Source organism: Gavialis gangeticus, unplaced genomic scaffold (assembly GCF_001723915.1).
Source record: "Gavialis gangeticus isolate Ggan-Ray unplaced genomic scaffold, GavGan_comp1, whole genome shotgun sequence".
Lineage (NCBI taxonomy): Eukaryota > Metazoa > Chordata > Crocodylia > Gavialidae > Gavialis > Gavialis gangeticus.
Genome location: NW_017729033.1, coordinates 78981980 through 78990244, shown reverse-complemented (window position 1 = coordinate 78990244; position 8265 = coordinate 78981980). Strand labels below are relative to the sequence as shown.

At 42.9% G+C, this 8265-nt stretch overlaps 1 protein-coding gene across 1 annotated transcript in view; it reads right to left on the bottom strand.

Annotated features, from left to right (window-relative positions):
- The window catches only part of ZDHHC2 (zinc finger DHHC-type containing 2), a gene marked incomplete at its 5' end in the record, with an annotated part of 89281 nt that overhangs the window by 29339 nt on the left and 51677 nt on the right, over positions 1–8265 (bottom strand). The window lies entirely within an intron of this gene.

The following is an 8265-nucleotide window of genomic DNA, read 5'->3' as shown; positions in this document are numbered from 1 at the left end:
TGTAACATCATAATAGCAAATAAAATATCTTATTTAAATCAGGTTCAAAGACCTTAGTAAAAACCCTATCTTCCTACCTTTTAAGAAATAAAAATTCCTTAACTGTACATATGTAAAAAGAGTTAAATTAATACTACTTATACATTAACAATTTATTACTATTGTGACTCCACTTTTAAGTGCCCTATATATTTCTTTATGAAAACCTAAATCAAGGGGAGCATTATTTAGTGATTACCATGTGAGACCAAGGTTTTAGTCCCCTGATCTACCATTTACTGGCAATCTGAAATCAGACAAATTACTTAACCTCCCTGAGTATTTTATGTGCAAAAAATTTAGAAAGTTAAAATTACATATATCTGATACGTATTTTGACAGTTCGTCTGTCAAAGCATTTAACTAAGCAATATGAAAATATTATGCATCATACTCTATATTAATGCTCTTTAAATACAAAGTGGCACTATAAAACTGATTAAGTAAAATATTTTTTAGCTCAGAAATTACTGAACTGTTACCATGGAGAACTGGTAGTAACACATTACAGGTTTCTTCTACTTCTAATTAGCTATTAAATTGCATGACTGATCAAATGTCCCTACTGACTTCAAGAATACAGGATCAAGCCCCAATTAATATACACAAATAATATAATGATAGGGCTATTTTAGCATTGAAAATGGGAAGAAAAGCATGCATTGGTGCATCTCAATATTCAAAAGTGATCCAAAATCATAAAGAAGTGAGGAACCCTGGGTGAAGTTGGTTTCTGCAGTATGTTTCTTGAGGAAACAAATTCTCTCCAATATATTTTCCAGAAGACTAAAATGTGATCTTGGGGAAGTTAGATAAAGCTCCAAATACTGCATAAGTTATCCTTTATCTCCATAGCCTATTATTTCACCCCTGAGTTTACCATATAACAGTTTCTGTCATTCCACCGCATATTACAAATATGATAGTGTAACAGTGGTGTTGTACCCATGATAGTCCAGACATTATGACAGGGGCAAGGATTTCTTAAGGTGGTATGTTTTATTGGGCCAGCTATGTGGTTGCAATAGGCAAGCTTTTGCATGCGAGATATTCTTTGTCAGGTCTGATCAATTACAAATTTAGCATTACTATTTAAATGATTACTTAAAAATATAGTTTTAATACAATCACTTAGCCGCTGCCATGTGAAGTAATATAGGATACAGTGTGCATTCATGATAAAAGACTGCTATAATAAAGATAGTAAGAATACAGTTAAACTGTATTTCTTTTTCTTTTCAGGAAAACAGGACAGAAACAAAAATAATGTATTCCCTACACACACACACACACACACACACACATTCAATGAAAAAAAACCCTTTGGTTACTGAAGCGTTAAGATTTCATCAACTGCAGGAAATTCAGATTTAAGGTTCCCATGGTAACCTCTTTAACTTTCTGAATATGCCTTTTGTGGACACAAAACAAAAAAAAATTCTAATACTAAACAAAATAGAATATTATTCATCAAAGATTAACAATCTTAATTCACAATAGATTATTTTTGTTCTTCTCTAAGTAACAACGGTAACTCCATGTATCAGCAAAGGAAAAAAAAATCAGCTAATCCTCAATGTTCTTTTCTCAATTTCCACAAAAGTCCCTAACCTGAAAAGTTCCTATTTGAAAAGATTTTTGCAAACTAAGTAACTAGAGGAATACCAAGTTTTTGTATTTCCTGCTGCTAACTACAGCAATCTCTAATACTACTAAACTATTTAAATGTTTAAACTAGTTACATGTAAGAGAATTAAATTATTGAGATGTGTATATTGGAGGTCGCAATATCAAAACATCACAGATTTGAATGAAAGAAGCTTATATGTAGTCTCCCAAATCTCTCATATATACTTGAACAAGAATCTATTTTCTAAAATCCATATGAAGTAGGGCACAATGCAGAGCAGCCAAAGATTTTTGCTACAGCTCCAGAGTTGTGAGTTCATGTCTTACTGCAGACTCATGCCAATGGCTCACCCAGCTGACCCAGCTGTAAATGGGTACATGGTCATTCTGGCTGAGAAGTCAGAGGCAACTAGATTTGCACTTAATTTTTTATATGCTGTTGGCTACAGAAAATGTTACGCACACTGACTGAATGAACTCTTAGGATTAGGATAACCTTTGAGTTGAATTATATAAAAGTACTTGCATTTTATATAAGAGGACATTATATAAACAGATCAGGACTTTTGTATCACAAGCTTTAAAAGTGTTGAGAGAGAAAAAAACCCTTTATTTAATTTTAACCCCACACACCAAAAGACAAATTGAAGTAAAACTGATGCCAGAATAGTTATTTAATAAAAAATAAAGGGCTGAAACACATAATAAAAAAGTACACTTCTGTTCTGTTCTGTTAACCAGATGATAATTTTAAATGTCCCCTGAAATCCATCAGTGGGTGCATCTACATGTGCATGTCAGCTCTGCAGTAATATGTCACCATCTACATATGTGCCTGTATTAACTGACATTACCATCTACAAATGTACACAGTAAATTAACTCCACTATAGGACCGTACTTGTCCTGGACAGTACTATCCTACATCAGAGTAGTTACGTGTGCTAAAACACACTTGTAGAAAGTGTTTGGGGCTGGCTTGAGGCATGAGGGTGCTACAGTGCAGAGGCTGCCTGACAGCTAGACCCACACTGGATCACCTTCATGCCCCAGCCAGCCCTTCCGCAGCATGAGTCAGGGTAGAACAGCCCTGGGCTGGCAGGCTGATTCGTCAGGCCTGTTGGCAGCCGGGGCTGCTCCACCCCAGCTCAACATGCTGTGGTCCCTGGGCACACATGTAAACACTGCACCCAGGAGCAATAAACTCTGGCATGAACATGTCAGATAAGCACCCAATCTTCTTTAGTTCAGGCTTTAGTGGATTAAAATGAAATTAAACAGTGTATCTACAAGAAACAGAAAAAGGGATTGATTTTTCAGTGATTGAAAAGCATAAGAATAAAGTGAGATTGGCCAACGTCTGAGCTGAATTAGATCCTTGCAATGAAAATTAAAACCAAAGCAGCAAATGTTTCTTCAGTGAGATAAATAAAATGAAAACAAAGAAGAAGCGAGACTGTTATATACAACGAAGATGCTGTGGAAATCAAGTTCTTTGTCTCAGCCTTCAATATGGATGACAACACAAAATTGAGATTAAATAATGAGGTACCAAATGGGAATAAGGATGAGCTTAAGAAAATTGCCTTAGCTGAAGTGGAAGCAAAACTTAAGTTGCTTACTGTGACAAAATCAAGGAGGCAAAAATTTACATCCTAGAATAATGAAAGAACTGGTGAAAGAGTGATTCCTTTACAACAGATCACACATGAATCTGTTCTCAGGGACATGACCCTATTACTGGACAACAGCAACTATAACGTCTACATTCTAGAAAGGGAAAAAAGGGCAACCCAGGCAATTTCAGTCTTGCCTGGCTTTTGACTTATAATATTATTCAAAAAAGTCTTAGAACAGATATTGAAAAAAAGAAAAAGTCAAAGCATGGAAATAAACAACATGGAATAAAAGATCTAATGTGAATTTTCTTGGGGTGTGTTGAATATTCTTCTATTACAGAATAGCATTGCTTTGACAAGGGAAACCAATCTTTTCTAGATTTAGGCAACGCTTTGGACTTTGTGCCTTGAGGGAATTATTTACTAAATAGGAAAGGATGAGGACCAATACTATAATCATGAGATGGACAAGAAGTAGGATAAAAAGGGGGCATACAACAGGTTATGTTGAAAGGTAAATTATCAGATCACAGAATTGCTATTAATGGTGTTTCACAGGGTCTTGGGACCCAACATTTTTAACATTTTCATTAGCAAAGGTGGCACAGGAACTAAATCTGGGCTTATGAAATTTAAGGGAAAATACAAAACAGGAAATATAACAAATATGGGGAACGCTCTACCAGAAGATTTAGAAAACCTTCTAGACTGGAGCATTAGAAATGATATGAAGTATGAAATCATGCACTCTGAAACTTTTAACATGAGCTTTAGATGGAGGACTCATAGAATGGGGGACTCATAGAACGGAGGCAATGAGGGAATAGAAGGACCTGGCTATACTGATTAGTCATCAGATGACCATGACCTGCCAGTGCAAGCTAATAATCATGTAGTTTTATGCAAAAGGCCAGTAAAATTCTAGGCTGTGGTTCTAGGTACATTATCAGCCATAGAGCTAGTTCCACAATAGGAGGCATTGGTAAGACCCCATTTAGAATACCATATACAATTCTGCTCACTAATGCTTATAAAAAGATTTATTTAAGCTGGAACAGATACAGAGTATCTGTCACCAGAACGGAAAATCTATTGACTGAGATTAAATTAAAATAGCTTGATTTGTTTAGTTACCAAAACAAAGACAGAGAGGATTGCAATTACATTTATAAATATATTCACAGGGTAAAAATGAGGAAGAGGAGCTATGTAAATTAAAGAATAATATTGGCACAAAATCAAATACAGATTGTAAAGTAGAGGGCAATCTGTATTTTGTAGAGGAGTAAAGATGAAAACATTTTAAGCAGTGAGGACAAAGAACTTGGGCTGCTTCAAGATGGACCATGGTAAGTTTCTGAAAAGGACAACATGATAAGACAGAGGTGTTTCTCCACTGATAATCAGGACATTCAATATGAAGATTCAAGCAGTTGCAGTCTCTGTGTTAGGAATGAAAAGTAACCATCTATGTCAGGGGCAGGCAGTTATTTTGGCTGGAGGGCAGGTTAACAAGTTTTGGTGAGCTGTCAAGGGCTGCAACGGTAGCCCGCCACCCTCCAACAGATGACCTGCCGCCTGGTCACCATTTTGGGAGCAGAGGTCCCGCCCTCTAACCCGTGAACTTTGCCAATGGAAGTCCCTCCCCTTGCCCCTGGAAGTACTCCTTTTTGGGAAAGGGGTTTGTCATCATGGAACCAAAAACCCCCAAATTATATACTAAAAATAAAACATCCACAATAACATATTTCAATTTTATTTTTAAAAAATATTTTTGTCCTGATTTGTGTGCATTTGCATTGTGTATATAGAGGTGATTGCATAATAGCTCAAAATGAAGTCTTACTTATGACTTCCAAAAAAAGCCTTTGATCTGCTATCCCACAATGTCCTTGTGAGAAAATTGGAGGATTGTGGGCTTAACTCTGAGACAGTCAGGTGGGTGGGAAACTGGCTGTAGAGTAGGACTCAGAGAGCCCTAATGAACGGATCAGTGTTGTCCTGGTGAGAAGTGGCCAGCAGTGTCAAAACAGTGGTCAGCGCTTTGTCTAGTACTTTTCAACATTTTTATCAATGACTTGGATGTGGGGGTGAAGAGCTCACTGGCCAAGTTATGGGGAAGCATGGTCACGCTTAAAGATAGGCTACAGATTCAAGCAGATCTAGACAGGCTGGCAAGTTGGGCGGATTAGAACCAGATGAATTTCAATATCAAGAAATGTAAAGTACTCCACCTGGGGATGAACAATCCTTTACAAACCTATAGGCTTGGCAGCGCCAAACTGACCAGTACCATGAATGAAAGGGACCTGGGGGTAATAACAGACCACTGTATAAATACGAGCTGGCAATGTGACGCCGTAGCCCAGCGGTGGGCAAAATACAACCTGTGGGCCGCATCCGGCCCACAAGGCTATTCTATCCGGCCCATGGGGCCCCTAAAAAAATTTTGAAAATTAAAATGCATCTGTCCTTGGTTCCTGTCAAAAATGAGAGGACCCAGGGGCAGTAGGACCCAGGGGAATCCTCAGCAGGCTCCTGCAACAGTAGGACCCGCCCAGCCCCACCCCCCCCATCCGGAAGCCTCAGCAGGGGCTTCTGGCCTGGGATCACATGGCTGTCCTGGCACGGGAAGCTCAGGTAAGGGGGCGGGGGAGAAGGACAGGGAAGGAGTTGGTGCCGAGCATGAGGAAAAGCGGTCCCCCACCTGCCCTGTGGCTGGTACTCCACACGGGGTTGTCCGGAGCAGGCACAGGCAGCCCCGCACAGGCTGCGAGCGGCTGCAGCGCAGGGTGCTGGCCATGGGGTGGGGAGGGCCTGCTTTTCCCCCCAGACTCAGCACCAGTTTGTAACCCGCCCCTGCGCTGGCTTCGGGCTCGCCCGTCAGGGCTGTGCTGTGGTGGCAGCAGCTGCGGCCCCCCCCCCACTTGCCGCCCTGGGCAGCATTTGCTGCTCCTGCCCACCTGGAGTTCGTGCCGTGGTAGGCTGCGGTGAAGTTGCCACTGCTGCCTCTGTGCTGCCCAGCACACGAGCTCTGGGCAGGCAGCAGCACCAAACACTTCCTGGCAAGCAGGGGGGCCACAGCTGCTGCGGCACAGCCCTGACAGGTGAGCCTGGAGCTGGCGCAGGGGTGGGTTACAAGCTGGTGCTGAATGTGGGGGGAAAAGCGGGCACTCACCCATCCCATGGCTGGTGCCCTGTGCTGCAGCCACTTGCAGCCTGCGTGGGGCTGCCTGTGCCTGCTCAGGATAGCCCCGTGTAGGCTGCAAGCAGCTGCAGCAGAGAGCAATGGCCACGGGGTGGGCGAGGGGCTGCTTTTCCCTGCACTCTGCACCAGCTCCTTCCCTGCCGGCAAGCAGGGGATCGGGGCTGTGCACTACCCCCACCTGTACCGTGGGGTCGGGGGGGCACTGGGAGTGAGCGGGTGCGGGAGCACAGGACCTGCACCAGTGTCCCAGGGCCAGCACCAGCAGGGCCCAGAGCAGGGTGGCAGGGTGGTCCCAGCCGGAAGGGGCTCTATGGAGCTGGGCCAGCTCACCCCTCTCCCTGCTGGTGCAGCCTGCGCCCAGCTCCACAGACCCCTGCCAGCCTGCGCCCCGCTCTGGGCCCCACCGATGCTGCCCCTGGGACATTGGTCCCAAGATGGTGACCAGGGGGCAGGGCTACCCATGCGGCCCTCAACAGCTTGCCAAAACTGGGTAAGCGGCCCTCCACCCAAAATAATTGCCCACCCCTGCTATAGCCAGTAGGGCAAGTAATACTCTTGCATGCATCAATCAAGACATCTCCAGCAAAACTAAGAAAGTGATTCTTCTGCTCTACTCGACACTGGTGAAACCGCAGCTGGAGCACTGCATCCAGTTCCGGGCACCGCACTTTGAGCCACCCATATGATCAAAGACTTGCAAGGCAAGCCATATGAGGAAAGACTGAGAGACCTGGGACTCTTCAGCCTGAAAAAGAGAAGGCTTATTGCTACATTAGGGGAGTACATTGATGGCTCGGTAAACAATTGTTCACCAGAGCACCCTTGAGGAAAACCAGGAGTAATGGCCACAAACTCCTGGAAGGCCATTTCAGACTCAACATTAGGAAAAGCTTCTTCACAGTCAGCACGTCCAGACTGTGGAATAAGCTCCCTCCAGAGGTGGTGCAATCATCTACCTTGGAGATCTTCAAGAGGAGACTGGATGGTCACCTTGCTGGGGTCACCTGACTGCAGTTGTCTTTCTTGTCTGGTGCAGGGGGCTGGACCCGATGATCTTCCAAGGTTCCTTCCAGCCTTACAATCTATGAATCTATGTGTGTATCTGTCTATTTATTCTGGGCTGTGTGCGCAGGTCCACCCCTGGTACCACGAAGCTGGGGCCAGTGGCAGTGGCAGCCAGAAGGAACTCCCACTGCCAGGGCTGCCTAGAAAGGCAGTCCAGCTGCAGAGCTACCCCAGTCCCACTGCGTGCCCAGGCGGTTGCAGGACGTCTGATGCCTGGACAGTGCCTAGGACAGGAAGGACTGACAGACCTGCTGTGAGCCAGACAGAAACCATCTATGGGCTGTATTCAGCCCATGGGCTGTATTTGCCCACCCCTGGTTTATGCACTTTTCAGGGACAATGAAGAAGATTGATCTACAGCATCTCTGCATGAAAAGCACAACTGTAATCAGCTGTATGAAACTAGCTTCAGTAAGTAGATGAAGCAACCAACTTTAAGATCAGATCTTTGATCTCAATAATCAGTCCTTACCTGTGCTGATATTCAGAACAGTTGGCTACATTCCTTTCTCCATGTCATCACTGCATTCAATTTACTTAATTTATTCCCTCCCTAAAATTTCTTCCCACTTTATCTCTGACTGAAAAAAATATCATTGTACCTACAGTATTATGCACAGGCTCAACCAAGTTTAAAAATCCATATATTATATACAATGAAAACTTTTTTTTTTTTTTTTTTTTTTTTAATAAAAAAATTAAATTT